We start from the raw sequence: 26539 nt of genomic DNA, 5'->3' as shown, positions 1-26539 counted from the left end.
AGGCGTCACGTTTGATGGTCCCCCTCCTGTGCCAGCAGCATCCCTGACCCTCTGCGCAATCTTCTCCTTGGCCCTCTGACGCAGGTCGTACCATCGTTTTTTGAGGTCGTCGATGCTGCGGTGGGTGACTCCGCAGGCATTCACCTTGTCCATGATGCGCAGCCACATCTTCCTTTTTTCTGCCTCTGGCACCTTAAGCGACAACTTGCCAAATATGCGATCATGGTTGCTGCTCACACTCTGTATGAGGATTTCCAGCTCCTTATCTGAAAACTTTCGTTTTCGCTTTCGGGATGTGTCCTTTCCATGCTGGGGGGCCTCCTTCTCCATCCTGTCCTGCTACCTTTTTCCTGCTTGCTTCTGGTTCAGTGTGGGACCTCAGCTCCTGAGCTCTGCCTCCTCCTCTGTGCAACTCCGGACACTGAATGCAGCGTGGGTGTCCTACTTCCTGGTTGTGATGTCATCAGCCTGCTTCCGAAGCGTCGCGTTATTTTCCCGTTTTCGGTATTACCGATTCCGCTATTACCGGATCCGGTAATACCGACTCGGTATTTCCGATTACGGTTTTTGTTACTCGCGCTGGCGTTTACTCGTTCTTTATTAGCGATTATTACCGACTCGGTATTTTTTACCGATTACTTTGATGCATCGCGGTTTGCATGTTCATATTAGCGATTCGTTATTTTTCGGTATTACCGACTGGTATTTACGAACGTTGATGCATATGCCAGTTGGTCATTTACAATGCCAACACCTCTAACTCTCACAAATGTGAGACCTATTGCATTGCAAATGCCTGTTGTATGTGTGATGTCAGCATCACACATAAAAAAGGAAATACCTTTAAGGATTGTTTTTGTGAAGGAAAAAATAATCCTGCCTGTAACGCATTGCTGCAATGGTGCCTACCTTGGCACTAGGCAGTACACTTTGCACCAGTGTAATGAGGCAGCAGAAATGCTCCACATCTTTGTAAATATGGTGCATTTCTGATGTCTCCCTTTCACGCAGTGCAGTGCAGCAGGTTGCCTTGCTGTGCTACGTTGAGTGAAATCTTAGTAAATCTGGCCACAGATGTCTAGCTGTAGTGTCAGAGGGTTCGAGCCTCTGCGTCAACAGTTGCAGTTTGGCCCAGGCTTTTAGCCAGGCCTATGTGCAGGGTCGAACATAATAGTGCCAGTAGGGCTGGTCTGCTATGTCAGTGTGTGGGATATTTTTTGGCTGTTTGTGGACTTGTTTTATGATCTGGCGGACAGGTTTTTACTGCTGATTTCTGTTATATTACCGTTGATGGAGCAAGGTGATGAACAAGATTTTGTTCAAACTTGCAAAGTTAATCTCCCATAATAATAAGTAATCTAATTAATAAGCATGTGGTGAAATTACTAATCAACTTAGTATAAGGATTTATTCATCAGAATACACGGGATTAACTAATGTGCTTTATGTTGCAAACGCGAAGAGAAATAATAAACTAACCATGTCTATTGTCTTTGTCAGTATTAAATGCGGCTAATGGCATGTGCTTATTATGTGTGCTTATGTTATGTCTTTTCTGTGACAAAATGTTCGCGGAGATTCGTCCAGTTCAAAAGAAGAAAAAAGTAAATATAATGCTGCTTGGGTTTGTTTAGCTAGGTAACATTATTAACGGGTTTTATTAGTATTGGGGGTGGGTAACAGAATGGGTTTCAATTCTTTAATTAATTGATGTCTTGTGTTTGTTTAATAATAGTTTCTGAAAGTGAGGCCTAAAGATCGTTCAGAGAACGGCTGACAGAGATGCAGATACGAAAAGCTTGTCCAGAGTGGAGCCTTGTACATGCGCAGATTGTGAAGATTTTTACCATGCTGCCATCAATGTTTGAAAAGCAGTTCTTTTGTTTTGCTGAACGTGCTTTCAGAGGAAAGGCCCAAGGACAGGAACTCGATGTGTCTGCCAAGGCTAGGAAGTTAGATTGAAACTCGAGAAGAAAGTATCATTCTTGAGGAAGCCGAATGACATGGAAATGAGAGACAATAGGGCTTAAGAAAAGCCTGGACTTGGTCAAGAAGCGGTAGTGACATAATACTTTTATCGTGGACTGACACGGCTCAGCCAATGAGAGGCTTGGATTTCTATGAAAATATGTAAAATGTAGAAAGTTTAGTTAGAAAGAAAGGTATAAAACCTGACGTTATGAGCAGGAGGGCGCTTCTCGCTTTCCGATTCCTGAATGACGTGATGTGCTGTTGGACTCTTTGGCGCACGTAAGGACAGCAGAATTTAAATGCTTTTTCCTTTCTAGGAGGAGTGAGTTTTAGACAGGGAAATAGATTTAGGGAATGGAAACTGTTATTTGCTAAAAATAATTCGTGCTTTCTGATTTTGCTTTAAAAATGTCAGTCAATTAAGTCATTTCCTTAATAAATGCTGCTTTCTTATTTGCTAATAAAATAAAGATTCTTAACGAAAATGCTCTTTCTTGAATAATAAAGTTAATAAAATTAGATTTGAAAAGACAAGCTGGTCTTGTTTATTCATGGTCTAGTTTCCATCAGTTGATCCAATCGCCTTAGTGGCCTAATTATAAATGATATACGTTTAAAAACCATGGTGAGTATAGATAAACTGCAGTTGTATATAAACATGTAAATAATTTGTGAATAGTCTTGATTAATTAGGTCACATGATTCAGTTGCTCAAAAATTGTCTTGTTGGTTTATGGGCCCTTTATATGTATTTATGTTTAAATGGTAAGTACTGAGGTGATAGATAGCAGGGGCGTAACACCCCCCCCCCCCCCCCCGCAGGCCCCACGTTGCGGGGGGGGGCCTCGGGCTCCAGGGGGGCCCCTCAGCGCACACTAATTTACAGCATGATCCACACACCATGCTGGGACTTAGTTTAAAAGTAATGCGCTCCAGACAGTCTCCTCAAATACATGAAATGCTGCGTGGTGCGCTGGCCCTGCGCAGCGCACGCACACAGAGTTGTGGTCTTTGACCTCAGGGTGGAGCAGGGCTTAACTGGAAGGTTCATGCGCAGTGTGTAAACTGCACGTGACGTGAGGTGTCAGGCTGGTGTGTCCTGAGCACGGAAGGGGTGAGTGAAGCCTTATTTAAAATCACGGTCCTACTTCCTTATGGGGATCGTTTCCTAATTGGCACAGCTGGAATTAAGTCTACACTCCATAACTGGCCGGGGGACCTCAATGCTTAAATATTTCACACATCAAGCCGAGCGCCTCTTTGAGTGAGTGGGCCGGCAGTTTGGCCCGGGGGCGGCGACTCTATATCTCTAGCCTCGGGTTAATATCCTGCTGGCAGCCCACTAACTGTTGAACAGTATTATAGATAGTGCAAATCGACCAGAAGGTTTTGTTGAGGCGCTATGACAGTAGGGGACACTTCCCATGGTACAATTTTAGCCATAACACTTGGAAAGCTGCATTACCTTTGCAGCACAGCATATCGGCACCTCAGCTTGTGTTCCTTTCTGTTTTCAGAAGACTCGGGCATTTAGAAAAAGAAAGCTTTACAACGTGCTACTAAAAACATGGTTTGACAAATGAACGTGTAATTATTCCACATGGTTATAGGTTTATTTATTACCAAGCTCCTTTTGGAACTATTTTACTGTCTTAGTCTCCTCTGGGTTAGTTTGGAGAGGGTCCTTTATTGACTGTTAATTACATAGTGACCCTGGGCAGTCACTTTTCTTTTGATAATCTGTGCAAAATCTGTAGTATATAGTGATGGTCGTACAGCCCTCACAGCCCTGGAAATATGTGAAACTAGGGTGGCCAACTTTCCATTACCTCCTCGCAGGACTCCATGCATGGAAGTATAATGCAAGCACCAAGCCAATCGAAGATGTTTGTCTGCAGGGTTGGGAGTAAGAGTCACTGGAGCCTTTTTGGTGGGTTCATTCCATAGAACCCACCTCTAAATCAGGCCCCACTATTTCCCTCCACCACCCTCTCCATCTGTGATCCTGTGGATGATGACCCTTTCCAGCCCTACATAACCTTCTTTGTTTTTCTCCTACACCCCTGTAGCGAACCCTCACCCCCACCCTCCCTCATGCTCCAGATAACTCATATATGTTTTTATTTTATGCTATTATACCAAATGTAACTTTGTGCAACTTGTTCTCATGTAAAGCGCTCTGATACCTCCAGGTTTAGCTAGCGCTATATATAAAACTTTTCAAATAAATAAATAAAAATAAAGCATTTTTTTGCCAGAACTGCTTTATCACTCAGAGTGTCTTCTGCCAACATAACAGACACGCACTGTATTCTGCCACAACCCTCTTGGTTTTATTGAAGTGATGTTGCTACCTCTATATTTGCACATATTTTAAAACTACAACCAAGGGCATATCTAAGTTGATAAGTAGAGAACGGAAGACCCCCATCAAGTGAGAAAAATGCCAATTGACCCCTGTGATTGGTAACTTTTTGTTGGCTACTACTCTTATCGATTGAATCCTATTAGCTTTTACAAGAAATACGTTAAAAAAAGACTGTTTTTTCCTATGTTAATTCCCTCCCACTGTTTTTCGGTCTTGGTAGTTTGATAAGGCACTGTTTTCCAGCAGGTGGAATCCGTACGTGTCACAACTGAGCTAAATGGCAAATAGGAGTGTCTTTAAAGCCTCGTGAACTTGACATGTTCATTAATTCTCTCATTTTATAGGAAGAATTTCAGGCCATAGTAGTTAAGAGGGAATAATCTTACCACGGGAACAAGACGGGGCATTCTGTTGTGACTGCACCATGTACACTTATGCCCTAGTTGTGGAGTGTGAAATAAGCTGGCAATAAAATCGTTTTAGAAGTAATCCTTCTAGCAAAGTGCTGCCAGTTGAGAAATATAGTTTGTGTTTAAGTCCTACACCTAATTACATAGGCCATGCATGCCCTTTCTAGAGACCCCCACTTTTTTCTTCCCACTTAAAACCCTGATGTCAAGCTCTTCCATTTCTGGTGTTTTACTGCAGTTTTAAGATGATCTTAGAGAGTTTTTTGTTGCTCAAATGGTATTTTATTTCTGATATTTATATGTTTCCCCTCATCTTTATTGCTTGATTTTGCACATGAGAAAATTTCACTCATAGTTGTAGGAATGTCACTCATAATTAGACAGAAATTCAGAAAATGTTACACATAGCAATCTGAAACCTTGGCAGCTATGCGTACTTCCGCAGTAGAAGATAAGCAAAACTGACGTATGCAACAGCGAATAGGCAAGTTGAAGAATGCGAAATGACCAAATGTAAATTCTTCTCACTACAACGCTCTGGTTTGCCAAGTATATTGTTGATTGTCATTGGGTGTAATGAGGCCTGAATTTAGAAAGTGCAGCTCACCAATTCTAACAAGATGGTAAAGGCTGGGAGTATTTGAATGTAGAGACAGTCAGCTGTTTTATCCTATGTCAGACAGAAACTGGAAGCTTAACAACCTCTGCGTTGTTGTATTTAGTACGCTTAAAAAATATGGCCTCCTTATTATTATTATTCTAACGTAATGGTGATTGTTTGTACTTTTTGACATATCTCCCCTAGGCCTGTGTCTGACTCACTGTCGGGCGTGCTGCAGCCGTTCCACGAGTTTGGGGACCAAAACGGTTCTGAGAGTTTTGATCCTGTGGCAGTGCTTTCATTTCCAACGGCAGATGGCTGCTCCATTCACTCTCCCGCACAGCAAAGCCTTATGTGCCATGCTTTATTGACAGCACTTTCATTGTGATTGCAGGCTTTACAGTAAGCTATATCAGTGTTTTAAATGGGCTGGTACTCACAGATACTGAGAACTGGCACTTCTTATTTTTACCAATCAGATTAGCGGCACTTCTCCACTGCAAAGGACAGTACCGGTACTCACTGAAGGTAAACTTATTGATCCTATTGCAGCTGAGCTTGAGGCAGTCAGAGTGGAGTAGATCTGTAGGGCACTCTGACAGCAAAGCGCCTCTCTAGTTCTTACCTGAGTCACTGCTTAACCTCAACCATGCTGCTGACGAGCTCAGCTCGTCATGGAGTACAGTTGAGCTCCACTCATGACAAGCTGAGCTCGTCACGGCTGAAAGGGCGAGATTTTGATCGATATCTTATATCTATTGATCCAAACCTCGATCTGGTCGACTGAACCTTTGTTGCCTGTCTGTGAGGAAAGAAAGTGCACCTATTTCCAAGTTAGTTCACCCAATAAAGGACTCTGCTCCCAAAGATCACAGACAACTTCTAGCTTTCAAAAGTTTATTGTAAAGATATGATAAGCTGCAAATACAAGCATCTCAGAATGAGATTAACGAGATACACAGGTCCAATTACATACATGTGCTCTCGGAAAGCCCTCAGACGAGCAACAGAAATCACTAACACAAGTTCTAAGAATAATAAAGCTATTAGCATCGACGCATATCTCTCCTTCATTTAAGTTGGAGGAAAACGCAAAGGTTAGGCTGTCCCTACCCTGCTCTAGATGGTATCCCTACTTAATCAAATCCCAACCTAACAAAGGTGTCAGCAGTGAATGACCCCCAAGGGAAGTCACCCACTCTAAGTCTCTTGGTGAAAACCTATAGTTCTCCAGTCATGACCCCTCTCTGCCTACCCATCCGCTCTCTAAAGGGTCCTCAAGTATCTGCTCTAACTCCACCCAGGGGTGCTGTCCCTAATGCAAAACAGTCAACAACATTTGAGACGCCCCTTTCGAGACGCCCCTCACGTGGTGTAGCTTCTGGCTTTTTCCATGATGCTTTGTATTGGGCCTCATACGTTAGAGTTGACCTTGCTTCTCAGACTCTTCTCCGGCCCGCTGATACCCCTCAAACATTCCGGAACCCTCCTCCATGTCTAGGCCGTCCACTGAACAGACCTCTATTCATTCATTTATAATTGGATCCCCCCTCTTCCTTTGCAGACTGATATCTGCAGCCAAGAACCCAACTCTCATAGACTTCTAAAAGAAAGGCTTGCAACATTTCTCAGCCCAGACATGTACGTGTAAATCAATGCTAAAACATTTCAGGCCTACAATATTTCTCATAATGATTATAGCATTTCAACTTCTTCATTAATTAAAGCATGTTAATATCCTTTTTCTATTATTCAATAAACATTTCTATAAATCATGGCCCATTTAATGCTACGGCCAAAACATTAATACAATCTATGTCGTGAAAAGAAACATCTTCCCTTTTAGCTCTGGCCCTGAGGCCTACCACATTCTGCGTTTAACCACATACCATCTTATGTTTTAACAGCTACACGACATGGATTCAGAAATAATCACATCTACTAAATCATATAATGTCACACATTTCTGTATTAGTTCCACTTCTACTTAACTCTCTACATTAGCTATACATTTAAAATATAATTGCAGATACTATTAGCACTCATGGCATTTCTCCTCATGATTTGTGCTTACTACAGATAAGTGTGATGCACTCATACATTTAGGTCAGTTTGCGCTCTCTCAGTTCCCCCCTTTGATGACCTCTCGGGGTCATCACTAACATTTAGACTGCAGTTATTGCTGGCATTCTCTGCGCTTCCAGAGCCCTCAGGCTCCTGTACTGATTATCTTGTATGGCAGCCAATCTCTGCAGCTGTTCTCTTTGGGCCCTTTCTGACCTTCTTGCTCTGTACCATTTAAATACTCTCACCAATCCCCACAATATTATCCCACAGATCAATATTATGATGATAGGTTTTAGAATGTACCAAACAAAGCTTTTGCCTAAGGTGGAAAACCACCCACCAACTGCACTCATTCCGTGGCCCACCTTTTCCCAGACATTTTCTCTACTCAAGTCTTCGATCTCCTTGTGAATACTAGTTATGTTCCTAATAACCTTCTCAAGGGGTTTCGAATTGTCTGGAATGTAAGTGCAGCATTCCTGGACCTTCAAAGCCTTACAGACTCCGCCCTCTTTTGCTAGTAGGACATCTAATGCAAGACGGTTCTGAAGAACCATAGCCCTTATCGATTGCATCTCTCCTTCTACCAGCATTAAGGACTGAGCAGTGCTGGCAGACAACCTGTCGACAACTGTTGCCAGTCGTCTAATTTTAACATCATTAAGGATTACTCCCAAAAGAGGGAACATAGCTCCAAAGACATCTCCAACCATTTCTGCATCGCCTATATCTCTCCTTCCCCTCGAAGATGTCTTGCCCTCAATGTTCACTAAGTCTTGTGCATGATATATTTTGGGGAAGACAATTGCTAGGTAACATGATCCATACCAGTTGTCAGGTAGTCTCACGTAAGCATTTCTTCCACATACAAAATACACATTTGGAATCACTTGCATTCCCTTCAGGAAATCCTTAGTGTAGTACTCTAAATTAAAAGCATGTTCACAGTCAACTTCACCCACGTATACATTTTCATAATACGTTTTGGCTCGGTGAAGACATAGCTTTCCTCTCTGCGTTTTATCTAAAGCTATTGGACCACTACTACCCTTTCTCTTGTGTGCCTTCTCTTCCTCGGTCCAATCTGTTTTCCATTGTCCTGATTTTTTCAAAATCTTTTGTCTCCTGTAACGATCATCCACCTGCCCTATGAACTTCTTCTCGACTTCTGACACCTTGCATGTCAGGTTATTTCTACGGGCATGTGAAGTATCTAAGGTAATCCAAGGAATGAAGAACTTGGCCAATCTGTCTTCACTCTTCCAGTAATCCCATTTGTTCATCTGCTTATAATTTGGGACTTCTGGCAGCACTGAATCATAATTGGAGAAATAGTATTCAAAACTATCTCTTTCATAAAATATACTAAGCAATAAGCTACATGTAATGCCATATGTCAGCGGGAGGTGATGATATCGGATTCCTTCATCTACAGACGCAGGCAACTGCATGCAGACATAACAATCCTTAACCTCCATGGCATCCACGTATTCATATAAAAGTTTAGCATAAGCATTAGACCTAAAGTCTCCTTGGGACTCGTCTACGTGTAACCTGCGGGCTTCTGCAGCCAATAACGCTTTCTCTTGAGTGTTTTCCCCTTTTTCACCAGCAACAGTGGGTGTAAGCGTTTCTGCAGAATTCACATCAGTTACCTTTGCCTCTTCCTCATGTCCCTTTACATAAGAAATTGTTACCACTAAAGCTATTAATATTATCACTCCTACTATTAGTGTACCTATTATACATTTTGCTCTGCGGTTCGGTGTGCCGGCCTCCATTTCGTCAGACAATATAGCTCTCTCTTATCTTAGAAAAAAGTTCTTTTCCTCTCGTTCCTTTACAGTCTCTTTTCAATCCTTTTGTCTTTAGAATCCACACAACTGGAGGCTGACAACCTTCTTCGCAAAAGTCCTTTAACAGTTCAATAAAGACAACCCTAGCCCTTCTCCATCAACTCAAGGGAAGTTCCCTATTATTCTCTGCTTCCTGGGCGCTAGGTAATCTTCTTTTTCTGCTTACTTTATTTACAAAGTTCTTTAACAGTCTACTATCAGGTTTGTGGTTGCAGCTTCAATAGCATAGTTCAGTATTTCCAAACGAAGATTGTGCTCTTCATGTGCTGTTATCGTTGTACCAAAGTCGGGGAATTGCAATTCTGAAAGGAACATGTGTTTTAACTTGCTGAGGCGGGGAGGTCTGGGGAGCATGAATGTTAGTGACCCTTCTTGTTCGACACCGGGTACCAACAGTCTTATTTCCACGGTGATAATGGGCTCAGAACTGGACACCACCACCGCTCGGATCCTCCCTGTCTCCGGTTTCACAGACATTTGTCGCCAGATATGTCCACTCAGGTGTGGAGTATCTTCTGTTAGGCACACGCACTCTTCTTGACCTTCTTCGGTCGGGTGCTTCGGCGCCCTGAGCACCTTCTTCTGGGTCTGAGTCTTCTGATATCGGAGGAAGGGTTAACTCTGGAGTTGACCTCAGGCTAGAGCTCCTTCTTTGCGGCCAATTAGCTTCTCCACGTGCCCTTCTACTCCTTCTCCTTCTTGTCTGTTCTCGCTCTCTTTCAGACCTGTCAGGGTCAGACTCGTACTCCCAGCTGCTTTCTCCTTCTGTAGCGTCTTCTGTTTCGCTGTTGTACTGACCGTCCTCAGCTTGGTCAGACTCGTTCCCTGCTTCCGCTGGCACCTCTACAGCTTGGCTAGCCCCCTCTATGGCTTCTCGGTCCTCTGCTGGACGTCTATCCGAGAGAGGAGCTGTTTCTTCCAGAGGTGCTGGAACCCTTCGCGTATGTGACGCGTGGATCCAATTGGGCAGGCCTCCCACCTTCACAGCTGTGTTCGTGATCAGGATGATCTGGAAGGGCCCACGCCAACGAATATCCAAGCAGCTTCTTCTCACATGTTTTTTCACCAGGACCCAGTCCCCAGGATACAGGTCATGGCACGGGCCCTGGCACGCTGGAACCTCGGCAGCCTGCACCTGAAGGGACACAGAACGAATGGCGTCAGACAGCCCCTTACAATAGTCCAGGATCATATCATCTGTGATATTTAACAGTGCAGTAGCTGGGACAGATGGCAGCCTCATTGCTCTCCCCATTAACACCTCATGTGGTGACAACCCTGTCCTTCTGTCTGGGGTACTACGAAGGCTCATGAGAACCAATGGCAGGGCATCAGGCCAACTCAGGGTCGTTGAGGAACAAACTTTTGCTATTCTGGCCTTGATAGTGCCATTGATCTGCTCCACAATTCCTGAGGCTTCGGGTCGGTAACTGCAATGCAACTTTTGATCAATATTTAGCGCTACACAAACCATCTTCACAAGCTCGCTGTTAAAATGCGTTCCCCTATCTGATTCCAAAAAGGCCGGCACCCCGAAGCGAGGAATGAGTTCCCTGAGCAGTAACTTGGCCACTGTGAGGGTGTCGCACCTACGTGTAGGGTATGCCTCAACCCATCTGGAGAACACACAAACAATCACCAGGACATAGCGGAGGCGGTTGCATCTTGGCATTTCAATGAAATCTATCTGCATTCGATTGAATGGACCTCCAGACCTTCCTATGTGACTTAGTGCAACTGGTGTTCTTTTCCCTACGTTCAGCTGCTGGCAGGTCACACAACGCTGGCACACTGCTTCTGCTGCTATTCTAAACTTAGGATTGTACCAAGTTTGTCTAAACACTCTCAGCATAGCATCTCTCCCTAAGTGTACGGGACCATGTATGAGTCTAGCCATTGGACTCACCATCTCATTGGGCAACACTGCTCTGCCGTCTGCTGAGACCCAAAAATGGGTCTCACCCATTACACATCCTGCCTTCTCCCATGTTTCTTTTTCAGAATCAGGAGCATTTTCTTGCATGGTTGACAGTTCATCCCAAGTATCAACAGTTTCCAGTATCATGGCTAATTCAGTTCTTACATTTATTCCACCCACTTCCACCTCTGTGAAAGAGTAACCTTGTTCCGCGCAATACCGCGCAACTTCATCAGCATATCTATTGCCTTTCGAAACAAAGTCCTCATTTCTGGTATGTGCGGTGCACTTTACAACTGCGATACTTGCTGGGCATTGCAAAGCCTCTAACAACAGGCGCACAAACTCTCCATTGCGAATGGGAGAGCCTGAAGAGGTCATGAAACCTCTTTGAGACCATAACTGCCCGTAATCATGAACTACCCCATACCCATACTGGCTGTCGGTGTATATGGTGACTCGAATTTGATTGCTTGCTAAGCAAGCACGTGTCAGGGCAATAATCTCGGCTACCTGAGCGGAGTGTACTCCTTCCAGGCACCCAGCTTCCACAACTCCCGTAATTGTACAAACAGCATAAGCTGCTCTCAACTGCCCAACTTCGTCTCTTACACATGAGCCATCGACAAAGAAAATTTCATCTGGGTCAGTCAGTGGCTCATCTACGATGTCGGGTCTGGGTTTGGTGCATAGTTCAGTCACATCAAGACAGTCATGGTCTGTATATTCATCATCATCCTCGATATCATTAGGAAGTGGCATCAAGGTAGCAGGGTTCAAAACAGAGCATCTCTTGAGGGTCACATTCTCTGCAGCAAGAATAACTTGCTCATAGCGCGTGAGCCTGCTGTTGGTCAGATGCTGTGTTTTGGTCCTGGTCATCAACAGTTCAACAGAATGTGGCACGCACACCTCTAACGGGTGCCCCATGACGATATTTTCACATCTCTCAATGCTGACACCCGTTGCAGCAACGGATTTGAGACATCCGGGCAACGCTGCGGCTACTGGGTCTAAAGTAGCCGAGAAATAAGCAACTGGTCTACGGGCATTCCCATGGATTTGGACCAACACAGACAACGCGCAACCTTCTCTCTCACAACAGTAAAGAAAAAATTGTTTATTGTAATCAGGCATTCCCAATGCCGGAGCACGACACAGGTCCTCTCGCAGCTGTAGGAACGCCATCAAACAGTCTTTGTCCCATGGTACCGGATCACTCACCTCTTTGTGCGTCAGTTTTTGCAAGGGCTTTGCTTTCAGTGAAAAGTTCACGATCCACTGTCGGCAATAACCCACCATCCCTAGGAACATCCTGACCTCTCTCTGTGTCTTAGGCGCATTCATTTTCATGATCGCCTCTATCCTGTCTGGTGACACCTTTCGTTTGCCTTTCTCTATTCTGTGTCCCAAGTACTGCACTTCTGTCAGGCAGTACTGCAATTTTCCCGGGGACACCTTGTGCCCATTGGCAGCTAGATGATTTAACAAAGCAATGGAGTCTTCCCTGCAAGCTTCTTCTGTTTCTGACGCCACAAGGAGGTCGTCTATGTACTGGACCAGAACTGACTTCTGGGGCAGCACTAGACTTTCAAGATTTTTCTTCAAAAGCTGGTTAAAGATCGATGGACTCTCTGTATACCCCTGAGGGATACGACACCATGTTAGGACGCGATTTTCCAGCTTAAATGCGAAAAGAAAATGGCTCTCTTCGTCCAGAGGGATCGAAAAGAAAGCCTGACAAAGATCGATCACAGTGAACCACTCAGCTTGGAATGGAATCTGAAACAGTATCACTGATGGATTCGGTACCACTGGACAACACGAAACGACTATGTTATTAATCTTTCGAAGGTCCTGCACTATCCGAAATTTCCCATTTGGTTTCTGCAGACCCATAATCGGGGAGTTGCATGGACTACCCACGATTTCTTTCAGTATTCCCTGTTTAAGCATGGACTCGATCACGGGTTTTATGCCTGCAATCGTTTCTGGAGTCAATTTATATTGGGGTGTTCTTGGGAACTCAGCATGCGGTTTCACTACAATTTTCACTGGGTCCACCCCTTTGACCAATCCAATCTCTTCCCCAGTGAAATCCCATACTTCTGGTGCCACTGTCTCTCTCAAGTCCCAGGGGAGCTCATCTACTGTCAAAGTAGGGTACAGCTCCACGCATATTCTTGAGTTTGCAACTTTGAAATCTGCATCATCATCATTGGTCAATACCTCCACTCCCTGAGGTGTACAATATATAGTACAATTCAATTTACACAACAGGTCTCTCCCTAGCAGACACACAGGACTTGAATCGCAAACCACAAACTGGTGCTCATCGCTGTACTTCCCTATTTTCACCTGTACCGGTTCTGTCAATTGGCTAGTTATTCTCCTGTTTGCGACCCCTACCACCTGTATGGTCTCTCCAGACATGGGCAGGTCTGGAACTGCAGCTGATCTTATCGTGGATCTAGTGGCTCCTGTGTCCACCAGAAATGTCGTAGGGCACCCTGCTACTTCTGCTTCCACATAGGGTCCCCTTTGGTCTACCTCCAAGGCTGCCCCGAGGGTGCAGTCTTCTCTTTCCACTCTCTGTCCGGTTAATGGGTCCACATAATAGCACTCTTCCCCTTCCACAAACAGGGGCATTTGTCTATAGGTCTTACCCATACTCCCTACTCGAGGAGGTTGCGGGAACTGGGCTCGGGGAGGAGCCCCCCCCCCTTTGAGCACCTTTCCTTGGTATGGCGTTACCCCTCTTGTAGGCGCGCTCTGGACCTCTTCCTCCTCTATCTCTTGTTCTCCTATCTCTACATTGTAGGGGCACTCGCGTTTCCAATGCCCCACCTCGTTACACTGGTGGCACCTTGTCGTTTTCTTCAAGGCAGCTATATCTATTCTGGGTCTAAAGGTGGAACTCTCCTCATTGCCCTTGTTCTGGCTGTACTGCTTCTTTCCTCCTGTACCTGTCCCTTGCTGCTGTTGCTGTTGTCCCCCCTTTCCTGCTGCCTGCATCTGTACCACCATCAACTTTTCTTTTAGTTTCTTAGCCTTAGAGTCTATCTCATCACAGCAGTACCTGGCATATCTCAGTATTTCGTCTAGAGGTTTAGTTTGCCAACAAATCGAGTGTTGCTGAATCATTAAACTAATATCCGGTCTCAGTCCCAGGACGAACTTGGACACAAATTGCCCTATGTCTTTTGGATCCATTACATCCAAGCCGCTATACTGTTTAAACGCCTTCAGCAATCTCTCGTAATACTCGTGGACTGTCTCTTTGGGTTCCTGTCTTGTTCGGTCTATTCTGACCCAATCTATGTCTTGCATTGGCACTTTCTCTTTCAGCCAATTCATCACTCTCTCGAATTTTGCCATCACAATCTCGGACGGCCCATTAGTCTTGGCATCTCTCTCTGGCTCCGTTGTGGGCCATTCAGCGCTAACCTTGCATGCTGTCCACAGATCGCCTGGTACTACAATGTCAAACAGCGTGTTCAGATCTATCCAAAGGACCTTTGAGATTTTTACAAATCTCTCCACTTGCTTGTACCACTCCACTGGGTTTTCACGTAATTTGGGGAAAGAGGTGGTAAAAGCAGCTAAATCTCCCCTACTCCAAGGGACATGTACATAGTTCCCATTTGCCACTTCCCGCAAAGGGTAAGCTTCTATTCCCTGCTGTCCTGGTGTCATACCAATCATGCTTCTCCTGCCGGTCCCTTTCTTGGACCACCTCTCTTCCCACTTATCCAGTGCCCTCCATGTCCTTATTCCAGCAATCAGTTCCCTTATGTGCGTTTTCAGCCCAATCGTTCTCCTCTCATCTAGGTCTCGATCTGTATAATGTAGCCTGTGGTTACCCTGTAATGCTTTGGTTCTTGACAAGTCCACCATATATTTGCCTGCTAGTTCGACTAACTTCTCATGGACTGCTCTCGCTTTTCGAGTAATGTCTTTTGCCATATACAGTATTTCATCCTGTTCATACATTTCCATTCTTTCTAAAGGCAGGGTACCATCTACCATGTCATCCAGGTCTGACCTTAAACTGGAGACATCGAGTCTCTTGGCTTTTATCTCAACTCGCAATATGTCTTTCGAAGGGGGCTCACTGGTCTCCCTACCATCCCAACTTCGAGCTCTACGTTTGGGCTCGGGAGAGTTAATGGGTGGTCTCCCTCGCTCCCATCTCTCCAGGTCCCATGCTCGGCCATCCGATCTAGGAAGGTGATGGAACACGGGCCTGTTACCCCCACTCTTGCTCTGCCCACTCTCTTCTTCTTCTCTCCTCTCCCCGCACACCTCTCTGTTATTCTCCCTCTGCTCTCTACTCTCTCTTTGCCTAGTATCGCTCAGTATCTGATACGATCCTTCCTGGTTCCCCATATTCCCTGGGCTGCGCTCATTTCCGTCATCACAGGGACTATGGTGCGACCTCTCACAACTCCCATTCAGTTCTCTGGTGCCAGGTACACAGTGTGGACACTTAAAGCTGTTCCTGTACTCTTGCGCTCTCCTCTCCCCTTCACTGAGTATTGGGCGCGCCACCCCTCCACTCCCGGGGCCCCCGTTTTCCAGGTCTGTTCTATCTCCCCTCCGGGCCCAATGGGTGACTCCCCTACTCTCTCTCTCTCTACAGTCCCACTCCGGGCTGCTCTCCCCAGCCCCGCAGTGAGTCCGAGCTCGGCTGTCCTGACTTTCCCTTTCAGCTTCCGCAGCATTGATGCTCTTTTGAGCCTTCACTGCCTCATCCCACTGCTTCATGTACTCATTTAGCTCTTGAAAGGATTTTCGTCCAGATCCCCTCAGATCCATTGGCCATCTAGGGCCCCCAGGATCTCCTCCTGGGTCTCCTGCTGTGTGCATCGGGGTGCTCCACTCTCTGGGTATCGGCATCTGACTTGGGGAATTAATCGTATCGTTCCTCCTTGCCATCTCTGCTCTTTCTCTGTCTTTCCGTACCCGTTCTTCCCCTCTTGCTCTCTCTTGGTCATATATCGATATTATAGGACCTATGGTAACAGGTACCTGTAGTGCATCTGGTAATGGGTAGGATGTGGCGCTTTCCGTTTCCGGCGCTCTTTGTACCACAAACCTCCCGACTACCTGTTGCACCTGACTAGGCTGGGACAGCTCTTTCTTTGGCTCAGGATCCCACTCTGAACTGGGAAGCGGTCTGTGCTCTCCTGCATTGCCCCCCTTTTCTCCTTCAGTATTCTCGACCTCCCCCCCTGCTCTATTATACGGGGGTGGCCTGTCTGTCAATAATCTGTTTATCAGGCTATCCTCTGTTTCGCTCTCCTCATCTTCTTCTAGGGGGCTTTTATTTACTGGCGCCTCTAACACTGGGTACAGTTTATTTACTTCCATGTTATGCACTCTCCATCTTTTAGCATCCGCATCCCACCTGGCATCCTGTACTGCCCTTACCGATCGTTTCACCCTTTCCTGTCGTCTGTTCATATTCTTTTCATGCGCTGCCCTAATCCATGCATCAAGAGCTTCAAACTGGGTTGGTCTAGGCAAGGGTCTCATTGAGGTCATGACTGATTTTAATCGATGTAACACCTCTAATCTGAACGTCCCGTACTTCGGGAACGTCAGTTCCTCATTTCCTTCAGTAATCTTACTCCACTCTGATATCCAAAGGATCGTATGCAGCCCAACATTCACTGCCATATAACGAGCTGGCGTACCCTCCGGCGGGGCTTCTTCCCCTTCATACGATCCCCGCTTCTCTTTTTTAAACACTGCTTTCAGCCATTTAAAACACTTCATAATTATGCGCACAAAATCCAGCCTCGCTATTCTGTTTACTTCCTGATGACAATCCACCAATCCTGTCGCGGCTTTGCTAGCTTGGCCTATCGCAGCACGGTCTTTCTCCAGTCTGCCAATCACGTCGCGACCCTGTCTGACGTCTTCGCTAGCTGGCCTATCACAGCGCGGTCTTTCTCCGGTCGGCCAATCACTGCGCGACACCACCTGACGTCACTTTTCTCCGCTTCGCAGCAGCACCCCTCCTTTCTCAACTCGTCTCCCGGTTATGCATGCGTCCCATTCATACACCGAAAAATGACTACTTCCGACCAAGCGGTCACTTCTCTCGACTGTACGTCCACAGTCTATCTGTAATTGTCAACACAACTGACGAGATGTCTATCGTCTCTCTGATAGGTTGCTTACACACACAGTAACTTCCGACCAGCGTCCGTTACTCACGCACTCACTCTTACGTTCCCCCTATCTCGGTCTCTCGGGTGATCAATGGTACCTCATGACCCCCTTCACTCTAGTTGACAATTACTCTGGGTGTCCGATACACCCGAACCACTTAAGCTCTCCTTGAACTTAAGATTTCCACCGGTTGCGCGCGCTCACAACCTGTTCCACAGTCACTCTACAGACATTCAACTCCGCCAGACATTACAACATAGATACAATACAAAACACCGCAATCTAACACGCATAACCCTTTATACTCACTCTCGACCGATACTGCTGCTTTTTCTGTCTCACGTCATCCGGATCTTCTTCAGCGGGCTGTTCTTCCGATCATCGATCTCTAGGGGCCTTGGGGTAAGCTAACCTGGCCTAGGTCACCGTCCTCAAGAAGGCAACCATCCTCTGCTACCAACTGAAAGGGCGAGATTTTGATCGATATCTTATATCTATTGATCCAAACCTCGATCTGGTCGACTGAACCTTTGTTGCCTGTCTGTGAGGAAAGAAAGTGCACCTATTTCCAAGTTAGTTCACCCAATAAAGGACTCTGCTCCCAAAGATCACAGACAACTTCTAGCTTTCAAAAGTTTATTGTAAAGATATGATAAGCTGCAAATACAAGCATCTCAGAATGAGATTAACGAGATACACAGGTCCAATTACATACATGTGCTCTCGGAAAGCCCTCAGACGAGCAACAGAAATCACTAACACAAGTTCTAAGAATAATAAAGCTATTAGCATCGACGCATATCTCTCCTTCATTTAAGTTGGAGGAAAACGCAAAGGTTAGGCTGTCCCTACCCTGCTCTAGATGGTATCCCTACTTAATCAAATCCCAACCTAACAAAGGTGTCAGCAGTGAATGACCCCCAAGGGAAGTCACCCACTCTAAGTCTCTTGGTGAAAACCTATAGTTCTCCAGTCATGACCCCTCTCTGCCTACCCATCCGCTCTCTAAAGGGTCCTCAAGTATCTGCTCTAACTCCACCCAGGGGTGCTGTCCCTAATACAAAACAGTCAACAACATTTGAGACGCCCCTTTCGAGACGCCCCTCACGTGGTGTAGCTTCTGGCTTTTTCCATGATGCTTTGTATTGGGCCTCATACGTTAGAGTTGACCTTGCTTCTCAGACTCTTCTCCGGCCCGCTGATACCCCTCAAACATTCCGGAACCCTCCTCCATGTCTAGGCCGTCCACTGAACAGACCTCTATTCATTCATTTATAATTGGATCCCCCCTCTTCCTTTGCAGACTGATATCTGCAGCCAAGAACCCAACTCTCATAGACTTCTAAAAGAAAGGCTTGCAACATTTCTCAGCCCAGACATGTACGTGTAAATCAATGCTAAAACATTTCAGGCCTACAATATTTCTCATAATGATTATAGCATTTCAACTTCTTCATTAATTAAAGCATGTTAATATCCTTTTTCTATTATTCAATAAACATTTCTATAAATCATGGCCCATTTAATGCTACGGCCAAAACATTAATACAATCTATGTCGTGAAAAGAAACATCTTCCCTTTTAGCTCTGGCCCTGAGGCCTACCACATTCTGCGTTTAACCACATACCATCTTATGTTTTAACAGCTACACGACATGGATTCAGAAATAATCACATCTACTAAATCATATAATGTCACACATTTCTGTATTAGTTCCACTTCTACTTAACTCTCTACATTAGCTATACATTTAAAATATAATTGCAGATACTATTAGCACTCATGGCATTTCTCCTCATGATTTGTGCTTACTACAGATAAGTGTGATGCACTCATACATTTAGGTCAGTTTGCGCTCTCTCACGGCCGTTGGAACGTTCGCACACGGGGCTAATTTCCCCGCTGTGCTGAACGTTCTAAAAACGGGTGCGGGTGTGACGAGCTCAGCTCTCATGAGGGCAGCTCCGCTTTGCCTCATGACGAGCTCAGCTCGTCACCAGCATGGGGGTGCTGCACGGGGGGAAAACACCCCGCAGCGAAGGGGTTAACAATTCCGCAGCGGCTCATTCCTGTTATGCCAGAGATACCTGTGTGTTGGAAATTTCAGGTCCTGCTCTGTTTGATAGAGTAGGGCCCATTTAGGCCCTGCTCTGTCAATCCCATTCACACTGTCGATTGCTGTGCAGTAACACAGGAATAATCCAAAATAAACCATTTTTGGTGTCTATTTGTCTGCTTGTGTGTGTGTGTGTTTGCCTACTCTGTGTATGTTTGAGTGTGAGAGAGAAAACGAGCTCAGTGAAGAAGAGATTCGGGACACTCTCAGGAGGTAGTTTTAAAGAAATGCGTGGAATGCTTTTGTGTGTGCATGTCTGCTTTTTTCTGTGTATATGTAAGTATTGTGCCAAAAGTAACCAAGCCGGAACAGTATAACAGTAAGAAGCTGCAAATATTACCAAACAAGGAAACCTTAACATATCGTGTTAGGCCTCTATTTTGTGTACAAGTTAACACATTTTGTTTATATTGATACTTTTCTCACATTTTGTTATGTCCTGCAACTGGCGTAGTACTCATTATTAATGCGGCTATTCCAAAGTCTCTTTAGTTCTGAGCCACACTGATTATTATCCTGAATAGGGCTGTTGATGGCGTGACTGTATTTATTTAAAAGCTGTTAATCTGCATATATGGGAAGTACTAGCAAGGGAAATGCAAGGGCAAATTGAATACTCCATAGAAATGTCTTTGCATCATCACGTCTTGCCCCCGCCTCTAACCCCGTCCACTAGCTGCACCCCAGCTCAATTTAATGAGTACCTACACTTATTTTTCTATTTAAAGGACTTATTATTATTGCTGTTCTCCAACTCGGATGACGGCAGTTGGGTTGGGGAATACATTTTCTTGCCCCTGGTGTACTTTCTTGGGTATAAACAACAAATGTTAGAGATATTACAATGGCTGACCCATTTAAAATGGGTTTGCTGCTCTAAACCGGTGTCTTAATCACACACAGTGCTGTAGCTCGACTTGAGCCAGAAGAGACATCATGTTTTTAATTTACAATCTAAAGCTTTTTAAAGACCTGACAACGGCCTATGCAGCTGGCCTGTATTTTTTACGATATACCAAGCTTTCGTTGGCAAGGCTTTTTCTATGCAATCATTTTACATACAGCCCAGTCTAGCCTGCATGTAGTCCTGCAAGGGCATTGGATTGATTGAGGAGTTTTTAATGGCTTCCGGTCGCTGCAAAGGAGGGAGGTGGTAGGTGGCGTACCTATGGGGGTTGTGATGGCACTCCCTCTTTTTTTGGGGTTGCTTGCTGCTACCAGGTACATCAGAGTGGGGACCTGACTCAGTATGTCTAGGCGGCCTCTTGCTAGGGCCTCCTTTGTTTTCCCCAGGTCACGATTGCTGATTTTTATTAAGTTGCCATTACTGGATTGGAGATTGTTGCAACCAATTAAGGGCCGATGCCAGAGACGTTTTAAGGCATGGGCAAAATGGGCTCTAGCCCAGGGGCCCAGCATTTCAGGGGACGCCCTGATAGAACTAGCTCTGTTCTTTAGAGGCTTGATTGCTTGATGGCTTTGAATGATTCTTAAACAGATTGTTTTAAATACCATTTTCCTTTGCTTTATTTTCACTGTGGGTGATATGTGTGTCTATTACGTTTTGCAGAGAACTGTTGTGTTTATGTTTCATGCAACATCCATAAAATAGTTTCTTTTGGATCAAATAATGACCTCACATATTGGAAATGGAAGTGTGTCACAGAGATTATTTGCAATAATATTACCAATTAGCTGCTGTGTTACAACATGGAAAACACACATCACTGTCCCTGAATATTACATGTAAACACATTTAGAATTTGGACAAGTAGGCCTGGGCTCTGTCAATGGCTTGGCCAAAGAGGGCATGAAAGAGCTGAAATAGAATCATAAATTCAAAACAGGTGCCCCCAAAATATGCTTGGCCCAGGGCCCCAAAAATCCTTAGGATGTCCCTGGTGCTGCCATCTGCAAATATGATGGCCCCAATTACCACGTGTGCTGGCATGTCTAGGCCCATGGAAAAGACATTTTGTGTACAAAGTTCAGCAAAAAAGCAAATTATAGCAAAGCTACAGAATGTTTAAATTCTACATAAGTGTTTCTGAGGTTTTATGAAATGCTACACCCACTGCACATCAGTTCTCTTTGTAATACAAGTGTGCTCACATCACATTCCCTCAATGTGAATTATTACCTCAGGGAAAGAGCATCATGATGCAGAAACAAACCCTTCATCTACAGATATACGTCATCCACACATCTCTTAGTAAATAAAGGTTGAAGAATTCTGAATTTCCCAAAATTCACAGAAATCAGAGTTGGTTTTTCAAATGCGAACTGGAGGTTTGTGGGTATGTAACATGGGGAGTGGGCAGTCTGGCATTTATTTGAATATGTATTACACTGTAAATACATGTAAGAGAAACTGGTCATATTCAGAAGTATCACACACTAATGATTGCAATAACTTCCTCTTTCACAGACTGCCTAATGTCAAAATAGCAAATATTCTCACTTCATGTCATCAGGAACGGTACAACCAGATGAGCAGCGCAACAAGGCCTAAATTATAATCAAATGCATGTTTTAAAAACAGAAGTATTTATCATTCACATGGGAGGTAATATTTTCCATCTCCTATGTAATTTACCAGGGATGTATGACATTACAACGCATGCTTTTACATCGCATGCCTTTACAACGCGGTATTTACAACGAATACCTTTACAACGCATAATGCTTTTAGGCGCTGGACAGTGAATTGTTTTATTTACTATTCCAACTCCAGTCCCCGTGGATAGTAGGGAAGGTGTTGGATAGTACATGAAACACATTCCCTATCCTAGAGCGCCCCCCAGCGCAATGCCTTGTAATGGTTTGCGTTGTAAAAGTTGCATTGTAAAGGCACTGCATGGTAAAAGTTGCGTTGTAAAGGTTGTTTACCATTTACCAGAAAACTCATGAGAAATAAGTTTAATGAACTTGGGCCTTTCTGCAGGGAGTAACAAAATGTAAATAATGTTAGCCCAGCACAGTGTCTTAGAAACCAGAGGTCAAGTGGGTGGTAATGATGGAAGACAACACTGCCTGGCTTTCTTAAATTTGAAATACACTCTAGGTATTTTTCCCAGCAGTTGGCATTAATGATGACCTTCGTTTCCGTAGAGCTGCTGTGACAGTTTCAAGTTATGGTCCATCAATATAAATCCTAATTCAGACCCTATAGAGTTGTTCTTTGTTGTTCAGTGATAGGCAGTTCCTGAGACAACAGGACCGCTCCTTGGCATTGTCCTGATTACTGTCTCAGTTAAATATTCTGCTCTTGCCAATGTTACAAATAGCATAGTTTTAATATGTTAAGAGTGTTTTTCACTTTCTCATTAGAACTTTGAGCAAGACAATATAGAGGCATCTCATTAAATGTTGGAGGTTTCAGATCAAAATATACCAGATTTCTGGGCAGTGGGGCAAAGTGGTAGGTGGTGGGCCAGGCGGCCAGGGGGGCCCCCTCCATGTACTTCGCAGGGGGGGCCCCTCAAGTTTAGTTACGCCACTGATAGATAGAGTTTGTGAGACAGTTTTTCATTAGGAGCGCTGGATCAATAACTTGGTAGCAGAGTCCTGTTACTATGGTAACTGACATGTTACATGGTAAATACATAGGATTAATGACTAAAATGTGTTAAAAGTTTGTTCAGTTGTTATATGTAGTCGAAAGGTTTTTTCCAGCAGTGTGAAAATTCCTGGTTTGCCGGAAAGAGAAATGTGACAGGTGAAGTTACACAGTGCATTTGTTCTGTTTCAAATAGTGGTATCGCCGTATATCACAAGTGTTGTGGACATACAGCACAAGTTTAGGGATTTTAGGTATGTAAGGTAAAATGTATAGTGAGGATTGTCTATGAAATTGTAGCTTTGGGTATAGGGACTTATGTCCTGCTCTAAAACTCACTGTGAAAAGAGTAGTAGAATTTATCCAAGCTTGAGTGAAGGATAAGGAAGCGTCGTCTATCTTACTGGCGAGTGAGGATTTCTATTGGTGGGTTAGAGTCCTACTAAAGATTCATGTATGCATGGTTAGGGATTTTTCCGTTTGTATGTGTGTAAATGAATTTATAATATTCGATCAAGTGAAACTCTGAATTGTTTCTATATGTGCATTCAGAGAGAAACGAGGTCATTATTACCTGCTAGAAGGCTAAAGTAGCCTTACTTTATCGACGAATTTAAATATTCTGCGAAAATAGCATCATCTATTTCATGCAAAAGAATACTTGAATGTTTGAGAAAGCTATCACTTTATTTTAGCGAAACAGACAAATGGTTTGTTTTTGTGGAGTTATTAACTGAATTCAATTGAAAGATTTGTAAATATGGCGATGTGAAAATATTTTGTAAAGGAGGTGTTAGAGCGGTGCGAGGGACAGAGAAGCTGCAGCGGCAGTATACGTCACAGGTGTCGTGCTGTGATTAGCTAACATACGTCACAGTAGCCGCGCACTGATTGGTTCATGTGACAAACTCGAGCTTACAGATGATTGGCTCAACTAGAAATACAGTAATTCTATTGGCTGAGCCGAATAGTGACGAAGCTTAACCTGATTGGCTTGTTGGTGAGTTTCGCGCACGGATTGGTTGAAACTGCGGAACAACAAGGAAGTAGTTATGATCTTTTCCGAAGTAAGGGAAATTGTTTAAAAACAGGGATTATTATTACATAAAGGAGAAAAAGAAACTTTCATGGTTTCAGAAATTGAAAAATAAAATTAAACCTGACAAGAAAATTGAAACGCGAGGTGGAAGATTACTTCATAAGTACAAAACACCTGCAGCTTATATGTTAGGTGAATATGGCCATCATACTTGTCTTTGGATTGAGAATTGGATGAAGTATACCGAGAATGATGGTGCATTAGCATGGCCAGAAGATGGATCTTTTAACATAGGGGTTTTGAAAAATCTGAGAGAAAGGATGACAAACCTTGTACCAAAGCCTAGACCTACTCAATTTGAGGCTTTAGCTGAATGGGAGGATGAGATGTTTGAATTAGAACGAGAGAATAGAGGAATACCAAGAGGTTTTGGATTAGGTCTTAATAGAGAAACACATGAGGATAGAATGCGTCGATGGAGACGTGAAAACACATGTGAGGGTTTGTACCCAGCGAGAATGATTAATGAGGTGACTGGTCAAAAGAATGGCCAAAAGAAAAACAAAAATAGTGAAGAAAACGAATTAGAAGATGCGGTTTTAGAAGAGATTTATATTACAAAACCGAAACCGCCACCTTATCAACCAGTTTGTTCATGGTCTTCCCCAAGTGCCCCACCAAGATCTTCCCCAAGTGCTCCTCCAAGAGAAATTATTGATGAGACATCTCCTAGAACTAATTCGAATTGTAGAAATACAACTGAAAGAGTAGAAACAAGATGTAATTCTAGAATATCAGGTGAAAATAGAAATTATGCTGAAACTCCAGTTCAGAGAAATGAAACCCTAAGAAATGGAATGAGAACAGAAAGATGTGAGGAGTTACCAAATACCTCAGAATATTTTCGTTCAAAAGATGAATTAATACAGCAGTTAACTAAAAGCATGGAAGCAGCAATGGTAACTGTAACGATTGGACCTGTTCTTCCAGTATTTGATCAAAGAGAAGTTAGACATTCAGCTTTAACTGTTCCATTAAATACAGAAAGTGGCTGAAAAATTTTATTCGGACTTATCTGAAATACATCGAGAGAAATCAATGATGCCTGATTTAACTTTTAATCAAAGCCTGTCATGTAAAACTTCATCTGGTGCAGAATCTGATTCTGGAACTCCAGAAAAGAGCTTGAATAAAATTACTTGATGTTGCAAAACTGAAAGCAGATATAGAAGAATTAATAATTGGAACAATTGGAAATGACAGTTTGAAAGCATATCAGGATGATGAATTACTATTTATTTGTAAAAGCATAACTTGGAAAACAAAGAACAAATATGACCAATTAGAAGAAATAGTTTTTGAATTAGAAGTAGATTTAAGTAAGCAGAAGGGTTTGCAGAAAACATACAGAGTGGATTTCTCTGAAAAGGACATTGAAAATTTGAATACCACAGGAAGAATAACTCACATTAAAGAATTGATTGTAATTCTGAGAAAATGGGGTGAATTAAGCAAATGGAGAATAAAATTGTCAAAGAAAAGAGAGGAAGACAGAAGAAGCTTAGCTTTCCTTGCTAGAGAAAAGAAAGTAGTAGCAAATGAGTTTCCAATGAGAGAAATACCGGGAGGAGGGTATGTGCATGTTCCATGGACTAGACAAGACATTTTATTATTTACAAATTATTTTCCTCGATTGAGAGAAAAACCTGTAGAATGGTATCGACAGGTAGACAAATTTGTGAAAGTTTCAAAAGTTCTGTTGATCAATCTTGATGGATTCTTTGACATAGTTGTCCCATCAGATTTATGGACAGAATGTAAAATTTCTATAGATTGGCCTACAGAAGAACCTTCTCGACATAAAGTAACAGGTGCCCCTTCTTCAGAAGTAATGAAAGTGTACGAAAAGGTAATCGTATGGTTGAAAAACAAGATTCCCCCAAAAGAAGTAGATTGGGTTAAAATAGACAGAACAACCCAAGAGCCTAAAGAATCAGTACATTCATTCTATGAAAGATTACTGCTGGTATTTAAACAATACAGTGGCTATGAAAATGTAAGTGAAAAGGATATGAGCCATTTCATAGACAGATTTGTATATGGCTTGAGACCTGAAATTGGTGAAATGATTAGATCTGGAATAGTTGGTTGGCAATCACTCACAGAGGATGATATTTTTAGAAAGGCAAAATACTGTATTGATAAATTGGACGCTAAACAAAAGAAGCTAAAAGAAAAGGCTATGTGGGCACAGGTAAAAGTGGCTGAACAACAAATAGCAACTTTAGGAAATAAAAATGCTGATCAGAATCATGGGAAATTTAAAGGTAATTATAATAAGCCAAAATTGATGGGTAATATTGAAGAGCATAAACAGAAACTCCCATGTTTTAATTGTGGCGAAATTGGACACTGGAAGCGCAAATGTAAGAATCCGCCCAGAAATTTGTTAA

Source organism: Lissotriton helveticus, chromosome 1_1, assembly GCF_964261635.1.
Source record: "Lissotriton helveticus chromosome 1_1, aLisHel1.1, whole genome shotgun sequence".
Classification (NCBI taxonomy): Eukaryota; Metazoa; Chordata; class Amphibia; order Caudata; family Salamandridae; genus Lissotriton; species Lissotriton helveticus.
This window is presented reverse-complemented; position numbering follows the sequence as displayed.